Consider the following 27,126-nt stretch of genomic DNA (forward strand, 5'->3'; position numbering starts at 1 on the left):
AGCCAGCTTGCCCCTTCTACTGTGTGAGAATGCAGTGAGAAGTCTCCTGGTACCAACAAGGAAGAATGTCTTCACCAAACTGTGACCATGCTGGCTCTTTTATCATGGAATTTCCAGCCTCTAGAACTGTAAGAAATACACTTCTGTTGTTTATCAGCCACCCAGTCTGTTATTTTGTTATAGTAGCTTCAATGGACTAAGACAGATTGTCAAACATTTTTCCATTTTAGTTGTACCATTTTACATTCCCACCAGCAGTTCCTCCAAGTTCTAGTTCCTCTATCTTTGTCAGGACTTGATAAAATGAACATTCTTAACTTTAGCCATTCTGACAGGTGCATAGTGGGATAGCGTGTATCACTGTTTTTTTTTTTTCCATTTAACATTTTTTTCTAATATCGTTGGCATACTATATTATATTGTTTCATGTGTACAACATAGCGATTAGACATTTATGTAACTTATGAAGTGATCATCTCAATAAATCTAGTACCCATCTGACACCACACATAGTCATCACAATATTATTAACTATATTCCTTATGCTATATTTTACATCTCTATAACTATTTTGTAACTACCAATTTGTATTTCTTAATCCTTTCAATGGTTTTACCCCAGTCTCAACCCCCTTTTCTTTCTTTTTTTTTTTCAGCCAGTTTGTGCTTTATTGACTCTGTGATGCTCAGGCCTTGACCGCGTATTTCTGCAGTGGGTACAGCTGCTCCTTCTGCTGATGCTTCTTGGTCTTCAGGTTCTCTTGATGCTTGTTGAGCCAGTGGTGCATGGCATATGTTTTCTTGGGCCGTAGATCTGGGGGCTTATATTTCTTGTCCTTGTAGATTTTCCCGAGGTTCTCTTTTTAAGTCTGGTTAATGATGGTGAGAACACAGGCAATGGATTTGCTAACAGCCCAGATCTTAGAGAGGTTGGAAGCCATGCTGCCTGTCACTTTGCTGATGGTGCAGCTGGGACAGCTCTACCGTTAGGTCGTCCAGCTGTTTCAGTAGCTCCTCCTTCTTCTTGCTGCAAAGGTCTCAAGCCTTGGTTGCAACAAGCTTCTGTGCCGCCTGCTAGGAGAGAAAGCCTCAACCCCCTTTTCATCTGTCAACCCTCAAAATGTTCTTTGTATCTATGAGTTTGTTTTATTTTGTTTGTTTATTTTACTCTTTAGATTCCACATATAAGCAAAATCATATGGCATTTGTCTTTCTCTGTTTGACTTACTCCACTCAGCATAATAATACCCTCTAAGTACATCCATGTTGTTGCAGATGGCAAGATTTCATTCTTTTATGGCTGAGGAATAGTCCATTGTGTGTGTGTGTATATATATATATATATATATATATAGGTATATATATATAATATATATATATACATATATATATATATATATATATATATATATATATATATATATATATATATAATCTTTCTTTATCCATTTATCCAATGATGGATCCCCAGCTTGCCTTTATATCTTGGCTATAATTAATGCTGCAATGAACAAATGGATGTACATGTCCCTTCAAAGAAGTATTTTGGATTAACTTTGGATAAATACCCAGAAGTGGAATTACTGAGTCCTACTTTGTCTCGTTATAGCCTTCATTTTAAAGTCTGTTTTGTCTGACATAATTATTGCTACCCCAGATTTTATTTTTTATTTCCATTTTCATGAAGTATCTTTTTCTTTCAGCCTGTGTGTGTCTTTCGACCTGAAGTGAGTCTCTTATAGGTCACATATGTAAGGGTCTTGTTTTCTTATTCATTCAGCCACACTACCTTCTGATTGGAGCATTTAAATATTTTTCATTTGAAGTAATTGTTGATACATAGGCAGTTATTGCAATTTTATTATTCATATTTTTAATCTATTTTTCTTCCTCTTTTTAAAGAAGTTCCTCTAACATTTCTTATAATGCTGGCTTGGTGGTGATGAACTCCTTTAGCCTTTTTTTTTTTTTTTATGTCTTGGATGCTTTTAATCTGTCCTTCAATTCTAAATGATAGTTTTGCTGGGTAGAGTAATCTAGGTTGTAGGTCCTTACTCTTTATCATTTTGAAAATTTATGCCAGTCCCTTCTGGCCTGCAAGGTTTCTGTTGAGAAATCAGCTGACAGTACTAGTACTATGGGAGCTCCCTTGTAGGTAACTAATTGTTTTTCTCTTGCTGCTTTTAAGATTCTCTCTCCATCTTTAAACTTTGACATTTTAATTATGATGTGTCTTGCTGTAGGCCTCTTTGGATTCATCTTGTTGGGTTTCTCGGTATTTCCTAGGCTTGTATGACTATTTCCTTCACCAGACTAGGAAAGTTTTCTGTCATTATTTCTTGAAATAGGTTTTCAATTCCTTGCTCTCTCTCTCTTCTCCTTCTGGTACCCCTATGATGTGAATGTCAGTATGCTTGATGTTGTCACAGAGGCTCCTTCAACTATTCTTGTTTTGTTTTTTTTTAATTCTTTTTTCTGTTGCTATTCTGACTGGGTGTTTTCTGCTACCTTGTCCTCTAAATCGCTGATTTGATCCTCTGCTTCATCTAATCTACTATTGAATCTCTCTAATGTATTCTTCATTTTAGTTATTGTATTCTTCATTTCTGACTGGTTCTTTCTTATGTTTTCTATCTCTATTTTTATGTTTCCTATCACTTTGTTAAAGTTCTCACTGAGTTCATCTACTCTTTCCCTATATTAATTGAACACCCTTATAACCAGTGTTTTCAACTCTGCATATGGTAGATTGCTTGTCTCCATTTTGTTTAGTTCTTTTTCTGGAGCTTTGTTCTGTTTCATTTGGGGCATGTTTCTTTATCTCCCCATTATGGCTACCTCCCTGTGTTTGTTTCTATGTATTAGGTAGAGATCATAAGTATCCCAGTCTTTGTAGAGTGGCCTTATGTAGTAGATGTCCAGAGGAGTCCACTGGTATAGTTTTCCCTGGTCACCTGAGCCAGGTGCTGCAGTTTGTCTCTTGTATTGGTTGTGTATACCCTCCTGTTATAGTTTGGCCTCAGTTGCTGTTCGCACATCAGTGAGGGGGATTGATTCTTGGTAATAGGTTTTTGGGAGTGGTCAGTGAGGGACTGATCCTAGGGAGTAGTGTTCACTTTAGCAGGGCTCTTCTGGACTTTAAATGTGTTTTCCTGAAATGCAGCCCTGTGTCAAGGGTGACTACCAGGCATATCAGCTTTAGAGCCTCCTGAGAGGGATCCCACCACAGGCTAAGTTCAGCTAGAGGCCATCTAGCAAGAGTCATCAAGCAATCCACAGATTGCTGCCACTTGTTCTGGACTTAGAAATGCCTCAAGATCCCAAACTGGAAATGGTGGCTGGCTGCCAATAGTGCCAGGTTTTAGGCTGCTTAAGAGGTATGGGACATTCTGAGGCTATATGCTGCTTGCTTTGGTTTTGTGAACCTTTGACATATTTTAGGAAAGTTAACAGCAAGAGCCAAGACAGTCTTTTTTATAGAAAAGCCACAAGAGGTGGTTTGTGTGGGCTTGCAAGTTGGGAGGGGTGGGATCTCTCGGAATCACCCAGGCAGGGCATATATGGTGCCCTCCTGCATCTGAACACCAGAATGAGGAAGGGCTTGACAAAGGAACAATGGATTCTGCCAGCACTTCTGTCTGGGAGAAAACTGCTCCTCCAGCCCTTGCCCTGAAACCAGACAACTCAGTTCCTCCTCATATGTCCTTGATTCTTTTAGAGCAGTTACCCCAGTGCTGGAGCTCAGAGTGAGTGAGTTCATCTGCAAGTAAATTCATGTGTGGGCCCTTTAAGAGGAATATCTGAGACTCCTATAGTCCTCCATTTTACTTAGCCACAATCTCCACTGGGACCAGACTGCTTCTTGTCTCTGTCCCTTTCTCTAATCTTGATATGGCCTCTTATGTATGTCCCCAGTTGTAAGGCTTCTGTTCAGCCAGACCTCAAGTGACTCCCAATGATGGTTATTCTGTAATTCAGTTGCAATTTCAATGTGGTCATGAGAGGAGGTGAGCACCTCCTATGTCATATTGACTGGAAGTTCTCTGTGTGTGTTTTAAAAAATTATTTTATTTTATTTTTTCAAATTATCACACTGTAAAATGTATTTTTTTTGCATAGTTATATGAAGTTTTACAAATGTATAGATTAGTGCAACCATCACCATAATCAGGATATGGAACTGTTTTATCACATCACTACTATGGCCCCAAATCTTGGCAACTACTGATCTATTTTTCATCAGTATATTTTTTTCAATTTGAAAATGATATATAAGTAAAATTATAGCATATCTTGTGATCTATCTAAGTTGTTGCATGCATCAGTAGTTCATTAAATTTAATTGTATGGATGTGCCATGGTTTGTTTTATCTATTCATCAGTTGAAGGTATTTGGATTGTTTCTAGCTTTTGTAAAATATGTATAGAAGTGCCATAACCATTTACATAAAGGTTTTTTAGTGAACATAAGCTCTTAATTTTTTTAGGTTAGATACCCAGTAGATAGATTGCTGGGTCATATGGGAAGTATAAGTCTAAATTTGGAAGAAACTGTCAAGCTATATTCCTGGGTGGCTCCAACTTTTAGCATTCACATTAGCAATGTCTGAGAGTTCCAGTAATTCTACATCATCTTCATCAATTTGTAATTTGTGTGTGTGTATCTGTGTAATTTTAGTCATCCAAATAGGTGTGTGTTGGTATCTTCTATTAGATTGTTTGCATTTTCCTAATAGCTAATGATGTTGAACACTGTCACTGTGCTTATGTGCCATCCTTATAATATTTTGCTTGAAGTCTCAACATCTATTGTTCACTTTATAACTAGGCTCTTTGTTTACTTATTATTGAGTTTTAAGAGTTTTTTATATTCTGGATGCAAATACTATTTCAGATATCTGAGTTGCAAAAATTTATTTCTAGGCTGTAGCTTATTCTTTTCTTCTTTAATAGTGTCTTTAAAGCCAAGAACACAGTGGAGAAAGGAAAGCCTCTTCAATAAATGGTGCTGGGAAAATGGGAAAGCCACCTACAAAAGAATAAAACTAGACTGTTGTCTATCATCGCACACCAAAATTAACTCAAAATGGATTAAGGACCTAAATATAAGACCCGAAACAATAAAATGCATAGAAGAAAACATAGGGACTAAACCAAGTATCTTGGACTTAAAGAGGATTTTACGAAATGAACCTCAAAGGCAAGGGAAGTAAAAGCAATAAATGAATGGGACTACATCAAACTAAAAAGCTTCTGCTCAGCAAAAGAAATCATCAGCAAGGTAAAAAGACAACCATCCGAATGGGAAAATATATTTGCAAACAATGCCTCCAATAAGGGCCTAATGTCCAAAATACACAAAGAACTCATACAACTCAATAACAACAACAACAACAACAACAACAACAACAACAACAACAACAAAACGATCCAATCGAAAAATGGGCGGAGGACCTGAACAGACACTTCTCCCTAGAGGACATACAAATGGCCAACAAATATATGAAAAGATGCTCAACATCGCTAGCTATTAGGGAAATGCAAATCAAAACCACAATGAGATACCATCTCATACCTGTTAGAATAGCTATAATCAACAGGATAAGTAATAACAAATGTTGGAGAGGATGCAGAGAAAAAGGAACCCTCACACACTGCTGGTGGGACTGCAAATTAGTACAGACGCTATAGAAAACAGTATGGAGAGTCTTCAAAAACCTAAGCAATCTTTCTACTGGATATTTACCCCAAAGCCTTGAAAACTCATATTTATAAAGATATTTGCACACCAATGTTCATAGCAGCATTATTCACAGTGGCCAGGACATGGAAACAACCTAAGTGTCCGATGATAGATGATTGGCTAAAGAAGCTGTGGTATATATGTACAATGGAATATTACTCATCCATAAGAAGAGATGAAATGCTGTCATTTGCGACAACATGGATGGACCTCTAGATAATCATGCTAAACAAAATAAGCCATAAGTTTAAAATCACATGGTATCATTTATATGTAGGATATAAATCTAAAAGCAACAAATGAGCAGGACAAACAGAAACTCATGGACATGGACTATAGACTAGTGGTTACTAGTGGAGTGGGGGAGGTGGAGGGAGGTAGACAGAGTAAAGGGGGTGTCAAATATAAAGTTTAGGGGAAGAGCGAAGTGGGTAAAGGAGATCAAATATATGGTAGCTGAAGGAAACTGGACTTTGTGTGGTAAACACAAAATAGAATATACAGATGTCAAAGGAATATGTACACCTGAAAATTATATGACTGTATTAACCAATGTTACCCCAATAAACTTAATTTAAAAAAAATTAGTCAATTATGTTTTATTTTTACTGTGGCAAAATTTACATATCATAAAATTTACCATTTTAGCCATTTTTAAGTGTACAGTTCAGTGGCATTAAGTACATTCACATTATTATGCAACCATCACTACTATACATCTCCAGAACTTTTTCATGATTTCATACTGAAATTGCACCCATTAAACGTTCTCTTCTACCCTTAGTCCCTGGTAAACACTGTACCACTTTCCTGTCTCTATGTATTTGACTATTTTATGTACTCCATATAAATGGCATTATACAGTATTTACTCTTTTGCATATGGCTTATTTCAATTAAAGTAATATCTCCGAGGTTCAACCACATTGCAACATTTATCAGAAATTTATTCCTTTGTAGGGCTGAATAACATTTAGTTGTATATATATATATATATCACATTTTTATTGTGGCATAAACACTTGACATGAGATCTACTTCCATAACAAACATTAAGTGCACAATGCAATCCTGTTGACTGTAAGAAGAATGTTGTACAATAGATCTTTAGAACTTATTTTTCATTTTTTTCTTTTTATTTTTTTAATTAAATTTATTGGGGTAACCTTTGATAATAATATTATATAAGTTTTGGGTACATAATTCTATAATACATCATCTGTATACTACATTCTGTTCTCACTACCCAAAGACTCGTCTCCTTCCATCCCTATATATTTGAACTCCTTTAACCTGTTCATCAACCCCACAGCCCCCTTACATTCCGGTAACAAACATATTATTATCTGTATCTACAACTTTGTTCATTCTGTTTTTCATTTGTTCTTTTCTGTTTTATGACAAACATATGTTTTATAAGTGAATTGATATGACTCTTGTACTTTTCTGTCTGATTTATTTCGCTTAGTCTGATAATCTCAATATCCAACCATGTTGCAAATGGCAAGATTTCATTCCTTCTTGAGGCTGAGTGGTATTTCATGGTATAGATCTACATCTCCATTATCCAATCATCCATCATAGGACAGTTAGGTTATTTCCATGTTTTGGCTGCCATGAATAATGCTACAATGAACATAGGGAGATATATATCTTTATGAGTAAATGTTTTCAAACTTGGGACCTAGATACCAGAGGAGAAATTGCTGGGTCATATGGTAACTCTATTCTTAATTTTTTGAGGAACCACCATACTGTTTTCCATAGTGGCTGCACCAGTTTACATTCCCACCAGCAGTGTATGAGAGTCGCTTTTTCTCTACATTCTTTCCAACACTTGATATTTCTTGTCTTATTGATAATAATGCCATTCTAGCATTGCGGTTTTGATATGCACTACCCTTGTAGCTAGTGAATTTGAGCATCATTTCATGTATCTTGGTATTTGTATGTTTTTTTTTGTGGGGGGGGAGAGTGTCTGTCAGGTCTTCTGCCCATTTTAAAATTTATTTTTTGTTGTTCAGATGTATGAATTCCTTAGATATTTTGGATAGTAACTCCTTATCAGAGGTATCATATGCAAATATCTTCTCCCATTCTGTTGTTTGCACTTTTGTTTTGTTGATTATTTCTTTTACTGTGCAAAGGCTTTTCCATTTGATGTAATCCCATTCATTTATTTTTGATTTTATTCCCCTTACCTTTGGAGTAAAATTCACAAAAGCCTCTCTGAGACCAAAATCTGTAAGTTTAGTATCTATGTTTTCCTCTATATATTTTTTTTCAGGTCTCATATTTAATACTAATTCATTTTGAGTTAATTTTTGTGTATGATGTTAAATAACAGTCTAATTTCTTCTTCTTCTTCTTTTTTTTTTTTTTTTTGCATGTAGCTTTCCAATTTTCCCAACACCATTTATCGAAGAGACTTTCCCTTCTCCATTTTATGTTTTTGGCTCATTTGTCAAAAATTAGTTACCCATATATGTGTGTGTGTGTGTGTTTTCTGGGATCTTAATTATGTCCCACTGGTCTCTATGTGTGTGTTTTTCTTCAACTATCATATATTTTTTCTTTGATTATGATAGCTTCGTAGTATATTTTGAAGTCAGGGACAGTGATACTTCTGGCTTTGTTCTTTTTTCTAAAGATTGCTTTGGCAATTCTGGATCTTTTTTGGTTTCATACAAATTTGATGATTTTTTGTTCTATTTCTTTGAAAAATGCCATTGGGATTTTGATGAAGATTGCATTAAATCTCTATATCGTCTTAGGTAATATGGCCATTTTAACTATGTTGATTCTTTCTATCTATAAACATCGAATATCCTTTGATTTCTTTGTGTCGACTTCAATTTATTTGAACAATATCTTGCAGTTTTCGAGGTATATATTTTTTACTTCCTTTGTTAAGTTTATTCCGAGGTATTTTATCCTTTTTGATGAAATTGCAAATAAAATTATTTTTTATTTCTTTTTTCTCATATTTTATTGTTACTATACTGGAATGCAACTGATTTTTGTACATATATACTGTGTTCGTTTATTGTTTCTAACACACTTTTGGTGGAGTCCTTAGGATTTTCTCTTTGTAGAATCAGATCATCTTCATAATGTAACAATTTTGACAATGTTAGTTTTGCATTCTCAATTTGGTTGCCTTTTATTTCTTTCTCTTACCCAATTGCTCTGGCTAGGACTTCCTGTACTTTGTTAAGTAACAATGGCAAGAGTGCGTGTCCTTGTCATGTTCCTTATCTTAGAGAAAAAGCTTTTAGTTTTTCACCATTGAATTCAATATTAGCTGAAAATTTGTCATATGTTGCCTTAATTATGTTGTGGTGCTTTCCTTTTATACCCATTTTATTAAGTGTTTTAATCATAAACGGATGTTGCATTTTGTCAAATGTTTTTTCTGCATTTATTGATAATTAAATTATTTTTAAGTTACTTACATTATTATTATTTTATATTATATTCAGGTATATAGTACAATGGTTAGACATTTATATAATTTACTAAGTGATCCCCCCAATTACTCTACCACACGTCTGGCACTATACACAGCTATTACAATACTATTGACTATATTCTCTATGCTGTTCTCTACATCCCCATGACTGTTTTATAAGTAATAATTTTTACTTCTTTATCTCTTCACCTTTTTGACCCAGCCCCACAACCCTCTCCCCCGTGACAATGACAAGCTTGTTCTCTGTACCTGTGGGTCTGTTTTTGTTTAGTTTGTTCATTTCTTTTGTTCCTCAGATTCCACATATAAGTGAAATTATATGCTATTTATCCTTTTCTGTCTGGCTTATTTCACTCAACACAATAACTACTAGACCATCCCTGTTGTTGCAAATGATAGGATTTTATTTTTATGGCTGAATAATATTCTGTTGTATAAATTAACCATAACTTCTTGATCCAATCATCTGTTAATGGGCAAATAGGTTGCTTCCATATGTTATTGTGAATAGTGCTACCATGAACATAGGGGTACAAATTAGTGTTTTGGTTTTCTTTGAATAAATACCTGGAACTGCAGTTCCTGGATCAAAAGGTAGTACTATTTTTAATTTTTTGAGAAACCTCCAAACTGTTTTCCATAGTGACTATACCAATTTGCAATAGATCAACAGTGTATAAGGATTCCCTTTTCTCCACATCCTCACCGACACTTCCTTTTTTTTATTATTATTTATTTATGATAATCTTTCTAGCAGGAGTGAAGTGATATCTCATTGTGGTTTTAATTTGCATTTCTCTGATGATTAGTGATATTGAGCATTTTTTCATATGTCTATTGGCCATCTGTAGTTCCTCTTTGGAGAAATATTTATTCAGGTCTTCTTCCTATTTTTAAATTGGATTGTTGTTTTTTTTGCTCTTGAGTTGAGTGAGTTCTTTATAAATTTTGGATATTAACCTCTTGTCAGATGTATCATAGGCAAATATTTCTCCCATTCAGTAGGTTGTATTTTCTTTTTGTTGATGGTTTCCTTTGCTATGCAAAAACTTTTTAGTTTGATGTAGTCCTACTGGTTTAATTTTTCTTTTGTTTCCCTTGTCTGAGGAGATATATCAGAAAAAAATTACTGATAGCAAAAACAGAGAGTTACTGTTTTCTTCTAGAAGTTTTATGTTTTCAGGTCTTATATTTAAATCCTTGGTTCATTTTGAGATTATTCTTGTATGTGGTGTAAGAAGGTGGTCCAGTTTCATTTGTTTGCATGTATCTGTCCAGTTTTCCAACACCATTTGTTGAAGAGACTGTCTTTACTCAATTGTCTATTTTGTCTCCTTTGTCATAAATTAGATGGCCATATAGGTGTGGATTTATTTCTGTGCTCTCTATTCTGTTCCATTGATTGAAGCATCTTTTCTTTTCTTTTTTTTTAATGCCATTACCATGCTACTTTCATTACTATAGCCTTATAGCATAGTTTGATATCAAGTAGTATAATATCTTCAACTTTGTTCTTTTTTCTCAATATTGCCATGGCTATTCGGGATCTTTTGTAGTTTCATGTAAATTTTTGGATTCTTTGTTCTAGTGCTCTGAGAAATGCCATTGGTATTTTTATAGAGATTGCATTGAATCTATAGATTGCTTTGGGTAGTATGGCAATTTTAATGATGTTGATTCTTCTTATCTGTGAGTACAGTATATGCTTCAATTTATTTTTATCTTTTTTGACTAAGCATACTTTTTTTTATTTTTAATTGCAGTTGGCATATGATATTATATTAGTTTGAGGTGTACAACATAAAGATTAGACATTAATATTACTTACAAAGTTATATGCCTGATGAATCTATTACAGATCTGACAACATATATAGTTATTACAATTTTGTCAACTATATTCCTTATGCTATAGTTTATAACCCCATAAATATTTGGTAACTACCAATTTTTACTTCTTAATCCTTTCTCCTTTTTCAGCAACTCCCCAACACCGCTCCCATCTTCCATCAAATGTTATCTGTATCTATAAGTTTGTTTCTGTTTTGTTTGTTTGTTTTGTTCTTTAGATTCCACACATAAGTGAAATCATATGGAATTTGTCTTTCTCTGTCTGACTTACTTCACTCAGCACAATACTTTCTATATCTATCCGTGTTGTTGCAGATGGTAAGATCTCATTCTTTTTTGTGGAGAGTAATATTCCATTGTATATATGTACCACCTATCCATTCATCTATTGATGGACACCCAGGTACCCTTTGTATCTTGACTATTGTAAATAATACTGAAATAAATATATGGATTCACATGTCCTTTCAAAGTAATGTTTCCAGTTTCTTTGGATAAATACCCAGAATTAAATAACTGAGTCCTTTTTCTCTTGTTATAGCCTTTGTTTTAAAGTCTACTTGTCCAGTATAAGTATTGCTTCCTCAGCTTTTCTTTTTCCATTTTTATGAAATATGTTTTCCATCCCTTTACCCTAAGTCTGTGTGCTTTCAATATGAAGTGAATCTCTTGTAGGCAGCATATTTAAGGGTCCTTGTTTTCTTGTCCATTCAGCCACACTTTCTTTTAATTGGAGCATTTAATTCTTTTTCATTTGAGGTAAAGTTGATAGATATATAGTTATTGCTATTTTATTATTCATATTTTTTATCTGTCCCCCCCCCTTCTTCTTAAAGAAGTTCCTCCAATATTGCCTGTAATAATGGCTTGGTGGTGCTAAACTCCTCTAGCTTTTTCATATCTGGGAAGTTCTTTTTCTCTCTTTTGACTCTAAATGATAGCTTTTCTGGATAGAGTAATCTTGGTTGTAGGTCCTTGATTTTCATCACTTTGACTATTTCATCCCAATCCCTTCTAGCCTGCAGTTTCTGTTGAGAAATCAGCTGACAGTCTTATGGAAGCTCCCTTGTAGGTAACTGATTTTCTCTTATTGCTTTTAAGATTCTCTCTTTGTCTTTAACTTTTGTCATTTTAATTGTGATTTGTCTTAGTGTGGGCCTCTTTTGGTTCATCTCGTTTAAGACTCTCTGTGATTCCTGGGCTTGTATACGTATTTCCTTCACCAGGTTAGGGAAATTTTCTGTCATCACTTTTTCAAATAGGTTTTCAATCCCTTGCTCTCTCTCTCTTCTCCTTCTGATATCCCTATGATGTGAATGTTGGTACACGAAATGTTGTCACAGGGGTCCCTTAAACTTTTGCATTCTTTTTTCTTATTGCTGTTCTGTTGGGTATCTTCTGCTACCTTCTCTTCTAAGTCACTGAGTTAATACTCTGCTTCATCTAATCTGTTGATTCCCTCTAATGTATTCTTTATTTCAATTATTGTATTATTCATTTCTGACTGATTCTTTTTATGATTTCTATGTCCTTTTTTATGATTACTATCTCTCTGTTGATATGCTCACTGAGATCATCTATTCTAACTCTAAGTTCATTGAGCATCTTTATAACCAGTCTTTTGAACTCTGTCTCCAGTAGGTTGCTTGCCTCCATTTCATTTAGTTTTTTTTTTTCTGGAATGTTCACCTGTTGTTTCATTTGTAGCATTTTTTTGTTTTGTTTTCTCATTTTAGTGGCCTTTGGGGTTTGTTTCTATGTATTAGGCAGAATTGTTACCTCTCCCAGGCCAGGTGTCTTGTGTGTCCCAGTTGTGCCATCTCACTGATCACTTGCTCCGGGTGCTCTGGGCATGTTCCTTGTGTGAATTGTGTGTGTTCACCCATTATAGCCAAGCTTTGATTGCTATTAACACATCAGAGGGTGAAATTAATTCTTGAGCTGACTGACTGTAGGGATTGGCCATGCCCATGGTGTTTGAGCAGCTGTGTTAGGGCTGACCCCATGGAGTATATTTGCCCCAGCAAGCTTGTGTACCAGTTGAGACAACTCTTTGGATGTGCCACTAATGGAGCTAGTCAAGTGGTGCCTTGTTGGGGTCTGACACCAGCCTTCAGGTGTGTTTATTCCGATGCCTGTTGGAGGGACTCCTATGTAGGTCAAGTTTAGCCTTTGTCTTTGATTGCTCAGGGATACCTTGTAGTAGCTACAAGGCAATTAGCAAATGGTTGCTACCTGTGCTGTATCTGGAGTCAAGTGGGAAAGACCATGCTGCAAGCTGAGTTCAGTTACCCCCAGTACTTGGACTGGGGTGATTTAGTAAAAGAATTGGTGTACCTCAAGGCCTAGGGCTGCCTGCAAGCTTCCCGTAAGTCTCTATAGCTAAAAGAGCCTCTGGATGGTACAGCAGTTCGGTGGGGTAGGAATCTAGGGAATCAATAGGGCAAAGTGAGCAGATTTCACTTGGTCAATGCAAAATCATATTTCCTACCCGTGGACGCCAGGCCTTACTGGCCCAAGGTCTGGCTGTTATCCAAGGCCTAGATGATCCAAGGCCTGACTGGTCCAAGGTCTGGCTGTGATCCAGGCCTGTGGCTAGAAATAAGACCTCAGACTTAGAAAATATGTAAACGTAATTCAGCTTATTGTATCACGCATGTGTGGCTGAATGCCATTTTTGTACTCTGCTATGTGAGGAGCCATGCAGTCCCCTAGAGAAAGATGGAGAAAGAGAAGGGGAGAGCAGAAGGGGAGTACAAGAGAGGGGAGCAGAAGAAGTGCACACAAGACTGCGTGCCCCCTGCAATAGACTGCACTCCCCAATAGAACTGCGCTTCCCAGAAGAAGAGCACTCCGCGCAATAAAGTTGTGCCTGCCGTTTCTCCTCATGTCTGCCTTTTGCGCATTCGTCCAACTGGGCCTCACGCCATCGAACTTTCTGGGTCAAGTCAGCAATAACCTTGACCCTGACAATTAGCATAGTCAACACGATCGAGCCACACGGCCTCAGCTCTGAAACTATCAGTGCTGAAGCTACAGCTTCCTGTAAATGTTTCAAATTGCAGCAAGGCCAGCCTCAGGCCTGCAGACACCTGATATCTGTTCATTAAATACTGTAGCTCAGAGTGGGGCTTGTGGCCCACCACCAGAATTCTTTCCCAGTATGCAGGAACCACACATGGGCGGCACAAGCTGAGGGCAGTTGTTTGCTTTCGAATTTGTAGTCCCGGGAAAGCACAAGGTAGGGCTATCTGCCTGGGAATGGGCTTGCCACAGGTAATTTGTGGGTCAGGGGTGTAGGGTCTCAGGGAAACAAGAGGTGAAGTGAGCCAATCCTGTCAGGCCAATGCAGATTCAGAATTGTTGCCAGTGCTGAGCCTGTGACCTCTCTCAAACGTCTCAGATTACAGCAAGGCAAGCTGCTATCCACCTCAGGTTTGCAGACCTCTGCAATCTGCCCAAGAGACGCTGCAACTTGAGCTGCCACCAGTGGCCTGCCACCCAAATTCTCGCCTGAAATGTGTTGGCCACATGCAAGCCACACCAGGTGAGGGCTACTGCCTGCTCACAAATGCGTGGCCCAGGGAAGTACAGGGTGGGACTGGCTGCCTGGCAACGGACTGCCACGGGCGATTTGTAGATTGTATGGGGCAAGATTTCAGGGAGACACGGGGTGGAGTGGGCCAATCTCACCAGGTCAATGTAGTTTCAGAATTGGCAGTGCTGGGAGGAGGTTTCAACACAGGCCAGATGGTGCTCCTCTGTAGACTGCCCCAAAGGGGAGCCTGACAAAGGAAAAATGGTGGCTGTCCTTCCAGCCCTCTATCTGGCATCACATGACTCAATCGTTGTCCAGATGTCTCTTGCACCTTCTGAGTTGCTGACACTCCACCAGAACCCAGGGTGAATGTCTGCAAGCAAGTGAATCTGTGCGCATGCCCTTTAAAGGGGGATGGGATGTCTGTGTTTTCGGATTCCTTCCATCTTACTTGGATGATCAGAATCCCCACTGATTTTTACAGTCAAATTTTGTGGGAACTCTTGTTCTTGGGACTGAAACCCTGTACCGAGGAGTCCCTGTTTGGGGCTATGGCCCCTCGTTCCTTCAGTGGGGGGCAAGGAGCCTCTGTAGCTCTGCTCTTTCTCCCAGTGCTCAATAGCCACATGAAATTTGGTGATCAACCCATTTCACATCTCTGCCTCTCCAAGTTGATTGTTTTATAATTTGGTTGTAATTTTAATGCAGTCATAAAAGGAAGTTAATCCCGCTATTACGTAGCCTGTCATCTTGACCAGAAGCCTTGATATGATCAAATGATTTTTATCCCTTATTTTGTTAATATGGTATATAGCATTGATTGACTTACATATGTTGAAACTTCCTTGCTTTCACAGAATAAACCCCACTTGATCATGGTATATTATCTTCCTAATATATTGTTATATTCCATTTGCTAGTATTTTATTTAGGATTTTTGCATCTATATTCATCAGAGATATTGGTCTACAGTTTTTGTGTGCATATTATCCTTACCATGTTTAGGTATTGAGGTAATTTTTGGCCTCATAAAATAATTTAGGAAGTGTTGCCTCTTCAATTTTTTGGAAAAATTTGAGAAAAACAAGTATTGAATCTTTTTTGAATGGTATAATTCACTAGTGAAGCCATCTGGTCCTGGAGTATTATTTTTTGGGAGGTTTTTGATAATTTTTTAATTTCCATACTGTTAATTTTTTTACATTTTCTAATTTTATGTGATTTATTCTAGAATGATTATATATAAGAACTTGTTAATTTCTTTTAGGTTATTGAATTTGGTGGAATGTAGTCCTTCATAGTATTATTGTACAATCCTTTCCATTTCCGTGGTATCTGTAGTAACTTGTACTCTCATTTCTGATTTTGTTTATTTGAGGATTTTATCTTTTTTCCTCAGTGAGTCTAGCCAGAAGCTTGTCAATTGCATTAATCATTAAAAACATCAGCTCTTCATTGCATTAATTTTTTCTATACTCTTTCTGTTCTCAATTTCATTTAATTCTGCTCTAATTTTTATTATTCCTTTTCTTCTGCTAACTTTGAGCTTCATTCAGTATTCTTTTTCTAGTATTTTTTTTTTAAGATATAGTGTCATGTGGTTTATTTAGGATTTTTCTTGTTTCTATTTATTTATTTATTTAATTAGTTAGTTAGTTATTATTTTTATTGTTTATGGTAACAATAGTTAACAAAATCTAATAACTTTCAGCTGTACACTTTAACAGCAAGGTATATATATATATATATTTACACTGTGTGTTCACCTCCCATCCTTAGATTTCTTCCATCACACATATTTAACTCCCTTTACCACATCTACTGCCCCCGTCCTCCCTACTCTCTGGTAACCACTAGTCTATAGTCGATGTCTGTGAGTCTCTGTTTGTTTGTTCTGTTCATTTGTTGCTTTTAGGTTTATGTCCCACATACAAGTGATATCATGTGATTTTCAACTTTTTTCTGTCTGGCTTATTTAATTTAGCATGATAATCTCAAGGTCCATTCATGTTGTCACAAATGGCAGTATTTCATCTTTTCTTATGGCTGAGTAATATTCCATTGTATATATGTACCAAAGCTTCTTTAACCAATCATCAATCATAGGATACTTCAGTTGCTTCCATGTCTTGGCTACTGTGAATAATACTGCTATGAACATTGGTGTGCAAATATCTTTTTGGATATGGGTTTTCAAGTCTTTGGGGTAAATACCCAGTAGAGGGATTGTTGGATCATATGGTAGATGAATTCTTAGTTTTTTGAAGAACCTCCATACTGCTTTCCACAGTGGCTGTACCAATCTGCAGTCCCACCAGCATCCTCTCAAACACTTGTTATTACTTGTCCTATTGATAACAGTTATTCTAACAGGTGTGAGATGATAGCTCATTGTGGTTTTGATTTGCATTTCCCTAATAGCTAGTGATGTTGAGCATCTTTTCATATATTTGTTGGCCATTTGTATGTCCTCTAGGGAGAAGTGTCTGTTCAGGTCCTCTGACCATTTTTTGATTGGATCGTTTGTTTTTTGTTGTTATTGAGTTGTATGAGTTCTTTGTATATTTGAATATTAGGCCCTTATTGGAGGCATTGCTTGCAAATATATTTTCTCGTTCAGATGCTTGTCTCTCTACCTTGTTGGCGGATGCTTTTACTGTGCTGAAGATTTTTAGTTTGATGTAGTCTCATTCATTTATTTTTGCTTTTACTTCCCTTGTCTTTGAGTTCAAATTCATAAAATCCTCTTTAAGTCCAAGGTCTTGAGTTTAATTCCTCTGTTTTCTTCTATATGTTTCATTGTTTCAGGTCTTATATTCAGGACCTTATTCCATTATGAGTTAATTTTGGTGTGTGGTAGTAGACAATAGTCTAGAGTCATTCTTTTGTAGGTGGCTTTCCCATTTTTCCAGCACCATTTATTGAAGAGGCTTTACTTTCTCCACTCTATGATTTTGGCTTTTTTTTTTTTTGGTCAAAAATTATTTGCCCATGTAAACATGGGTTTACTTCTGAACTCTAGATTTTGGACTGTGTGCGTAGTTTTCTGCCAATACGATACCGTTTTGATTACTGTTGCTTTGTAGTATAATTTGAAGTCGGGCAGAATGATACCTCCAGTCTCCTTTTTTCTCAGGATAGTTTTGGCAATTCGGAGTCTTTTGTGCTGCCATACAAATCTGATGGTTTTTTCTTTTATTTCTTTAAAAAATGCTGATGTGATTTTGATGGGGATTGCACTAAATCTGTATAATGCTTTAGGTAATATGGTCATTTTAACTATGTTGATTTTTCCAACTCAAGAACACAGAATATCTTTCTATTTCTTTGTATCTTCTTTGATTTCTTTTAATAGGGTCTTATAGTTTTCATTATATAGGTCATTCACATGTTTCATTAAATTTATTCCTAGGTATTTTATTCTTCTTGTTACAATTAAAAAAGGAATCATTTTTTCCACTTCCTTTTCTGACACTTCATTATTAGAGTATAGAAATGCTATGAATTTTTGAACATTGATTTTTTATCTAGAAACTTTAATGTATTTGTTTATTGTTTCTAGTAGTGTTCTTGTGAAGTTTTTAGGGTTTTCTATATAGAGAATCAGGTCATCCGCAAATAGTGACAGTTTGATTTCTTTGTTTCCTATTTGGATGCCTTTTATAATTTTCACTTGCCTGATTGCACTCGCTAGGACCTCCAATGTTATATTGCATAACAGTGGCGATAGTGGACAGCCTTGTCTTGTTCCTGATCTTAGATGAAGGTTTTTAGCTTTTCACCATTAAGTAAAATGTTGGCTGAGGGTTTGTCGTATATGCCTTAATAATGTTGTGTTTGGATCATAAATGTGTACTGTATCTTGTCAAAGGCTTTTTCTGCATCTATTGAAATGATCATATGATACTTATTTTTTAATTTTTTATGTGATGTATCGCAATAATTGATTCGCATATGTTGAACCATCCCCGGACCTCTGGGATGAAGACCACTTGATCATGGTATATAATCTTTTTTCATATATTGCTGTATTCGGTTTGCTACTATCTTATTTAGGATTTTTGCATCTGTGTTCATGAGAGACATTGTTCTGTAGTTTTCTTTTTTGTGTGTTATATTTACCAATTTTGGTTTCAGGGCAATATTGGCCTCATAAAATAAGTTGGGAAGTATTGCCTCCTCTTCAACTGTTTGGAAGAGTTTGAGGAGAATACATATTAAATCTTTGAATGTTTGGTAGAATTCACTGGTGAAGCCATCTGGTCCTGAACTTTTACTTTTTGGTAGGTTTTTGATGATTGTTTCCATTTCTGTACTGCTGATCGGTCTATTTAGATTTTCCAGTTTTTCTCTTTCAGTCTAGGAAGTCTATATTTTTCTAAGTACTTGTCCATTTGTTCTAGGTTATTAAATTTGGTGTTATATACTTTTTAAAATTTATGTGTTTAAAATAGTTTCAAGTATACGGTACATTGGTTAGACATCTATATAGTTCATAAAATAATACCCCCATTTGCCCGCTCACTCCCCTGGCCCTCCATCTAGCCATCATATTTGTGTTAAATGCATTCCCTATGTCATGCTCCCCATCTCTGTGACCAACTATCGACTACTAATTTGTATTTCTTTAACCCTTCACCCCATTCTCTCAGCCCCTAAACTCCCTCACCTCTGTCTTTCATCAAATTGTCCACTATATTTGTGAGTCTATTTTTGATTAGTTTGTTCTTTTTGTTCCTTAGATCCTGCATATAAGTGAAATCACATATTATTTGTCTTTCTGTCTTATTTCATTCAGCATAAGAACCTCCAGGTCCATCCATGTCATTGCAAATGGTAGAATTTCATTTTTTTTAAATGGCTGAGCAGTATTTTATTGTATATATGAACCATAACTTCTTTATCCAATCATCTGTTGATAGGCATTTAGGTTGCTTCCATATCTTGGTTATTGTAAATTGTATTGTCATGAATATTGGGGTGCATAGATCTTTATAAATTATTTTTTTGGTTTTCTTTGGATAAATACCCAGAAGTCCGATTTGTGGGTCAAAAGGAATATATCCATTTTTATTTTTTTGAGAAACCTTTATACCATTTTCCATAGCAGCTGTATCAATTTACAAACCCACCAACAATGTATGAGAGTTCCCTTTTCTCTGTATCCTTGCCAACACTTGTTGTTCTTTGATTTATTGATAATAACCATTCTGACAGGTGTGAGGTGATATCTCATTGTGGTTTTAATTTGCATTTCTCTGATGATTAGTGACCTTGAACATCTTCTCATACGTCTATTAGCCATCAGTATTTCCTCTCTGGAGAATATCTGTTCAGGTCTCCTGCCCATTTTTTAATTGGATTGTTTGTTTTTTTGTTCTTGAGTTGTATAAGTTCTTTATGTATTTTCGATATTAGCCCCTTATCAGATGTATTGTTAGCGAATATTTTCTCCCAAACTGTCAGTTGTCTTTTTGATTTGTTGATAGTTTCCTTTGCTGTACAAAATCTTTTTAGTTTGATGTAATCCCATTTGTTTATTTTTTCTTTTGTTTCCCTTGAGGAAATATATCTGAAAAGAAATTCCTGTTTGTAATATCAGAGAGTTTACTGATTATGTTTTCTTCTAGAAGTTTTATGGTTTCGGGTCTTACATTTAAGTTTTTAATCCATTTTGAGTCTATTCTTGTATGTGGTGTAAGAAGGTGGTCCAGCTTCTTTTTTTGCATGTATTTGTCTAATTTTCCCAACACCATTTGTTGAAGAGACTGTCTTTAACCCATTGTATATTCTTACCTCCTTTGTCATATATTAAGTGAGAACATAGGCATGGATTTATTTCTGGGCTGGTGTTACATACTTTTCCACAGTATTCAGTAGTGTCTGTCGTAAGTCATCCTTGATTTTGTTTATTGCTGTCCTTTCTCTTTTTTCTTTAGAGTCTAGCCAGGGGGGTGTGAATTTTATTAACCTTCTCAATGAACCAGCTCTTTGTTGCATTTATTCTTTTGTATTGTTTTTTTGTTTGTTTTCAGTTTTATTTATTTCTTCTCTTATTTTGAATATTTCTTTCCTTCTCTCTTTAGGTTTCATTCGCTCTTCTTTTTCAAGTTTCTTCAAATGAAGAGTTAGGTTGTTTATTTAGGCTCTTTTTTTTTTTTGAGATAGACTTATAATGAACTTTCTTCTTATGACTGCTTTTGCCATGTCCCAAAAGTTTTGATATGTTGTACTATCATTATCATTCATTTTTATGTATCTTTTGATCTCAGTTTTTATTTCTTCTCTGGCTCAGTTATTCTCAGTAGTATGTTGTTTAATCTCCATGTATTTGTGGTTCTCCTTACTTTTTTTTACAGTTGATCAATAGTTTCAAAGCATTATGATCAGAGAATATGGTTGTGTTGTAGCTGCCAGCCTCCAATAGACACACGGACCACCAGAAATCAGTGAGTTATAGGAAACTCACTCTTTATTCAGCCATCTGGGTCTGCCAAGGGTACGCAGACCCCAAATTAAGCAGCCCCGAAATGTAGAGGTACAGGGTTTTTAAGCCCTAAACCCCATTCTTCATCCTGTTTGAACACACAAGTCTATTTTTCTTCTTTTTACTAACTGTCAACCCACAGTTCGGTTGTGCAAGCGTGGGGTACAGAAGCAGAAAGCTTATTGTTAGAGCGTTATGTTCCCATTGGCGATAGCCAAACAGTAATTTTTCAGCCAGCACAGTTGGTATGATTTCAACCCTCTTACATTTGTTGAGGCTATCTCTGTGTCTCAGTATGTGGTCGATCCTTGATAATGTCCCGTGTGCACTAGAGAAGAATGTAGAAGCAGCTCTTATGAGATGAAAGGCTCTGTAAATGTCAATTATGTTCAGTTGGTCTAATGTGTCATTTAAGGATGTTCTTTCCTTATGGATGTTCTGTTTGGATGATCTGTCCATATCCAACAGTGGGGTATTTAGGTTCCCTACTAAGATAGTGTTGTGGTCTGTTTCTCCCTTTAGTTCTGTTAGTAATTGCTTTACATATTTCGGGGATCCCTGATTGGGAGCATAGATATTAATAAGTGGTATGTCTTCTTGGTGCATAATTCCCTTTATCATTATGAAGTGTCCCTCAGTATCTTTCTTTACATTTTTTTTATTTTGAAATCTATTTCGTCTGATATTAGTACTGCTACTTCCACTTTTCTCTGAATGCCATTTGCTTGAAATATGACTTTCCACCCTTTCGCTTTGAGTCTATATTTGTCTTTGGAACTGAGATGTGTCTCCTGGAGGCAGTATATGGTTGAGTTTTGATTTTTGAACCAATCTGCAACTCTATGCCTTTTGATTGGTGAGTTCAATCCATTTACATTTAAGGTGATTATTGACATAAGAAGTTTTCCTATAACGGTTTTATCTTTTGCTTTCTGGTGGTTCAGTGTTTCCATTGCTTTCTTCTCCTTATGTTTCTGTTTTCTTTATTTTGGTTGGCTTTTGTAGGTTTTCCCTCTCGCCTTTTTTTGTTTTATACTATATACTTCAGTTCTAAATCTTTGGTGTGTGGTTACCATTACAAATATGTAAATTATATATATACAGTCTTCCATTTTCTTCTGTGCATTCCTTATCTCCATTTCCCTTTGAGAATATGGACCTTTGACTCCTCTCATTCTCGTTATCTCAATTTATCCTTATGTATGCTGAATGTGCATTACTTTCTTGTTTTAGCCAGTCTCTTATTGTTCAAGCTTATAATGCCCTGTTCTTAGTAATAGTTGCACTCCTATACTTCTATTTGCTTGATAGTCACCTTACTCCAAATTATGTTTTGTGTTTTTTATGTTTTGTTTTGTTTTTGTCATTTTGTTTTAGGTGAGCTGACCCCTTAGTGTTTCCTGTAATGCAGGTCTCGCAGTGGAGAATTCCTTCAATTTTTGTATGTCTGGAAAAGTCTTAATTTCTTCTTCATATCTAAAGGAGAGCTTATCTGGATACATTATTCTTGACTGGTGGAAGCTTATTCTATGTTTATGGCTAAGAGCACTTAATATGGTTAAGATGACAATATCCTCCAAAGTGATTAATACATTTAATGTAATCCCTATCAGAATGCTAATGGCTTTTTTAAAAACAACAAAAAAGGAAAATCTGACCCTAAATTTTATATGGAATCACAAGGAACCCCAAAAACTGGAAAAAAAATCTTGAAGAAAACAAAATAGAAGAAAGTTAGAAGATTTACACTTCTGGATTTCAAAACTTACTACATATTCTGGTACTGGCATAGTGAGGATATATAAACCTTTGGATTGGTATAAAGAGCTTAGAAATAAATGCTTGAAGATATGGTTAGTTGATTTTTGACAAAGGTTGAAAGATTATTCAATTAGGTAGAAATAGGCTTTTCAATAAATGGTGCTGGGAAAACTGGAAATCCATTCCCAAAAGTATAAAGTCGGACCCTTACCTTATACCATACATATAAACCAACTCAAAATGGATCAAAGACTTGAATATAAGAGTTAAAACTATAAAACTTCTTGAAGAGAACATAGAGGAAAGTCTATACAACATTAGAGCTGACATTGATTTTGTGGATATGACACCAAAAATACAGGAAACAAAAGAAGAAATAAATAAACTGGTGTTTATAAAAATCAAAAACATTTGTACACCAAACAATACTCTTAAAGGAATAAAAAGTCAACCCACAGAATAAGAGAAAATGTTTGCAAGTCATAGATCTAATAAGAAATTAATATCTAGCCTATATAAAGAACTATAAATCAATAACAATAAGAACACTAATTGAAAAATAGGCTAAGGACACAAACAGATATTTCAGCAAATAAGATCTACAAATGGCTGATAAGCACATCAAAATAGTTCAGCATTACTAGTCATTAGATAAATGCAAATTGAAACCACAATGAGATGTCAATTCACACCCATAAGGATGGCTATTATTTTAAAAAATGGAAAATGTCAAGTGTTGGTGAGGATGTGGAAAAATTGGAATCTTTACGTATTGCTGTTAGGATTATAAAATGATGCAACAACTGTGGAAAATAGTTTTGAAGTCCCTCAAAGTGCTCAACAAAAAATTACTATATGATCAGCTATTCCACTTCTAGGCATATACTCAAAAAAATTAAAAGAAGGGACTTAGATACTTACTGATACATTAATTGTTTATAGCAGCATCATTCACAATAGCCAAAAGGTTAAAATAACCCATATGTCCATCAACAGATGAATGGTGTACAAAGTGTGATATATACATGCAATGGATAGTGTTCAGTCTTCAAAATATTACTAATCACCAGAGAAATTCAAATAAAAACCACAATGAGATACATCACAATGTTCAAATAGCTATTTCAAAAAGACAAGTGTTGGTAAGGAATAAAAAGAACACTTGTGCACTGTTGATGTAAATGTAATTTGGTGCAGCCACTATGGAAAAGAATAAAGAGGTTCCTCAAAAACTTAAAAATAGAGCTACTATATGATCTAGCAATTCCACTTCTTGGTATTTATCTAAAGAAAACAAAACCACTAACTAGAAAAATTAGATGCACATCTTTTTCATTGCAGCATTATTTACAATAGCTAAGACATGGAATCATCTTAAGTGTTCATTGATGGATGAATAAATAAAGAAAATGTGATATGGGGGAGTTCCAGTCAATATAATGGGGTAGGTAAATGATGTGCATACCTCTTGCCATAACTATATTAAAATTGCAACTAAATTATGAAACCATCAACCTGGAGAATTATCTGAAGACTAGTTGAACAGAACTCCTATAACAGGATGTAAAGAGTAGACCACATTGAGACTGATAAGAGGGGTAGAGACATGAAACGAGCTGGTCCCACAACCATGTATGGTCATTGAACATTGGGAGGGATATCTTAGCTGTGTAGCTAACCCCCAAGGAGTGAGGGGTCCCAGCCCCACAATGAGGGGCCCCGGCCCCACAATGAGACTCCCCAGCCCTTGGTTTCAGTGCCAAGAAGAAGAGTCCCTACAAAATCTGTCTGTAAAAGTCAGTGGGGATTCCAGCCATCCAGGTGAGACAGAAGGCAACTGGAAATCCAGATGTCCCCTTAAAGGACCTGTGCACAGACTCACTTATTTGCAGGCACTAATCATGGGCTCCAGGGAGAGTGACAGCAGCTCAGGAGGAGCCAGAGACATACAGGGAAAGACTGAGTTGTGTGTCTTCAGGGCAAGGGCTGGAGGGACAGCCACCATTGATCCTTTGTTGCGCCTTCCTCCTGTACAGCGTGCACATGAGTGCCATCTTGACTATGTTAAACCCTCCCCATGCAGAGCCAAATTTGAATCTTCATTGGCCTGGTGAGATCTGCTCTCTCCACCCCAGTGATTTCTTGAAACCTCACCCCACCCAACTTGCAAATTGCTAGGTAGCAATTTGGGGTGGTTACCAGGGAACAAGCCTAAACCCTCGCTCTCAACAGGGGTTCCTTCGGCAGCAATCAACAGGCTTCGGCTTGTGCACCTTGGGAGACACTTTTGGTGGTGGGCAACCAGCCCCAGCCCCAGCTGCAGTATTTCTTGAACAATCTTGGTATCTGTAGGCTGGGGCAGGCAGTGGCTGGCTTTAGTGTGAGCTGAGACTTTTGCAAGTAGTCACAGTCTTAGCACTGGCAACAAATCTAAATCTTCACCAACTTAAGGAACACCACTTGGCCCACCCTGGGGACTCCCTGAGATCCCACCTCATCCAACTCTGGTACCACCAAGGCTCACTTAACTGCTGATACCTCTGGGCAGTAGGCAAGCAACCTTATACCTGAGGGTGCCCTAGGCCATTTACTGAGCTGCCCCAGGCTGGGTACTGTTAGCAGTTAGCCTCAGTTTCCCACATACCTCCAGGTATTGCACAGGCAACGACCAAACATGGATAGCTTTGTAGCTCCTACCAGGTAGCTTCAGGACAATCACAGGCAGCAGCTAATCTTGGCCTGCACAGGAGCCCATCCCAAGGGGCACCAGAAACAACACAACTGGAGGCTAGCATTAACTCTCAGTAGAGCACCACCTGATTAGCCCCACAAACATCACATCCAAAGACTGATCTCAACAGGCATATGAATCTACTGGGGCAAACCCCACACTTGTGGTCAGCCCACACACAGCAGCTCATATGCTATGGGCATGGCCAGTCTTTACAACCAATCAGCCTGAGAGTAAATCCCATTCACTGATGTGCCAAAACAATCAAGGCTCAACTACAACAGTAGGGCACACACAACCATACAGAAGTCACTCCTGAGCGCCTGGCACAGGTGATCAGGGAGACTGCACCACTGGGCCCCCCCCATGATACCTACTACATTAGGCCATCTGGCTAAGACTGGGAGACATAGCAGATCAACCTGATACATAAAAATGAACATAGAGAGACAGTCAATGTGAAAAAAAAGATAAAGAATGAAAGAACAGGAAGAAACTGCCCCCTCCATGAAAAGCTAAGTGAAATGAAAGCAAACAACTTACTAGGTGCAGAGATCAAAGTACTGGTTATAAGGATGCTCAGTGAACTTAGGAGAAAAATAAATGAGCTTAGTGATAACTTGAAAAAAGAGATAATAGGCATGAAAGTGTCATAGAAACTATAAAAAATAACCAGTGAGAAATGAATACAATAACTGAAATGAAGAACACACATGAAAGAATCAACAGTAGATTGGATGAAGCAGATGGTCAAACAGCAATTTGGAATACAAGGTAGAAGAAAACACCCAATCAGAACTGCAAAGGATAAAATAAAATAAAAAAAGAAAGGTGATAATTTAAGGGACCTCTGGGAAAACATCAAGAATAACAACATTCACATCATAGGAGTACCAGAAGGAGAGAAGGAGAAAAGAAAAAGCAAGGGATTGAGAGCCTGTTTGACAACATAATGACTGAAAACTTTCCTAATCTGATGAAGAGAATAGACATACAATAATAGGCATGAAAGTGTCATACAAAACTTTCCTAACCTGATGAAGAGAATAGACATACAATAATAGGCATGAAAGTGTCATACAAAACTTACCTAACCTGATGAAGAGAATAGACATACAATAATAGGCATGAAAGTGTCCAGGAAGCCTAGAGAGTCCAAAACAAGTTGAACCGTAACAGGCCCGTACCAAGACACATTATAATTAAAATGACGAAGGTTAAAGAAAAAGAAAGAATCGTAAAAGCAGCAGAAGAAGGGCAGCTAGTTACTTACAAGGGTACTCCCATAATCCTGTCAGCTGATTTTTCAACAGAAACTTTGCAGGCCAGAAGGGATTTTCACAAAATTTTCAAAGTGATGAAAAGCATAGCGTACAATCAAGACTACTCTACACAACAAGAGTATAAATAAAATTGAAAGTGAAATGAACAGTTTCCCAGACAGGTAAAGCTAAAGGAATTCATCAACAACAAACCAGTATTACAAGAAATGTTGAAGGGATTTCTTTAAGAAGAAGGGGAAGGAAACAATATATATATATTGTTT

General features: G+C 36.5%; 1 pseudogene; it reads right to left on the reverse strand.

Moving 5' to 3' along the window:
• Nucleotides 1-685: 685 nt before the first annotated feature.
• LOC105307778 overlaps nt 686-27,126 on the reverse strand; it is an 80,844-nt pseudogene continuing 54,403 nt past the window's right edge.

The sequence above is a fragment of the Pteropus vampyrus genome, unplaced genomic scaffold (genome assembly GCF_000151845.1).
Source record: "Pteropus vampyrus isolate Shadow unplaced genomic scaffold, Pvam_2.0 Scaffold516, whole genome shotgun sequence".
In the NCBI taxonomy this organism is placed as follows: Eukaryota; Metazoa; Chordata; class Mammalia; order Chiroptera; family Pteropodidae; genus Pteropus; species Pteropus vampyrus.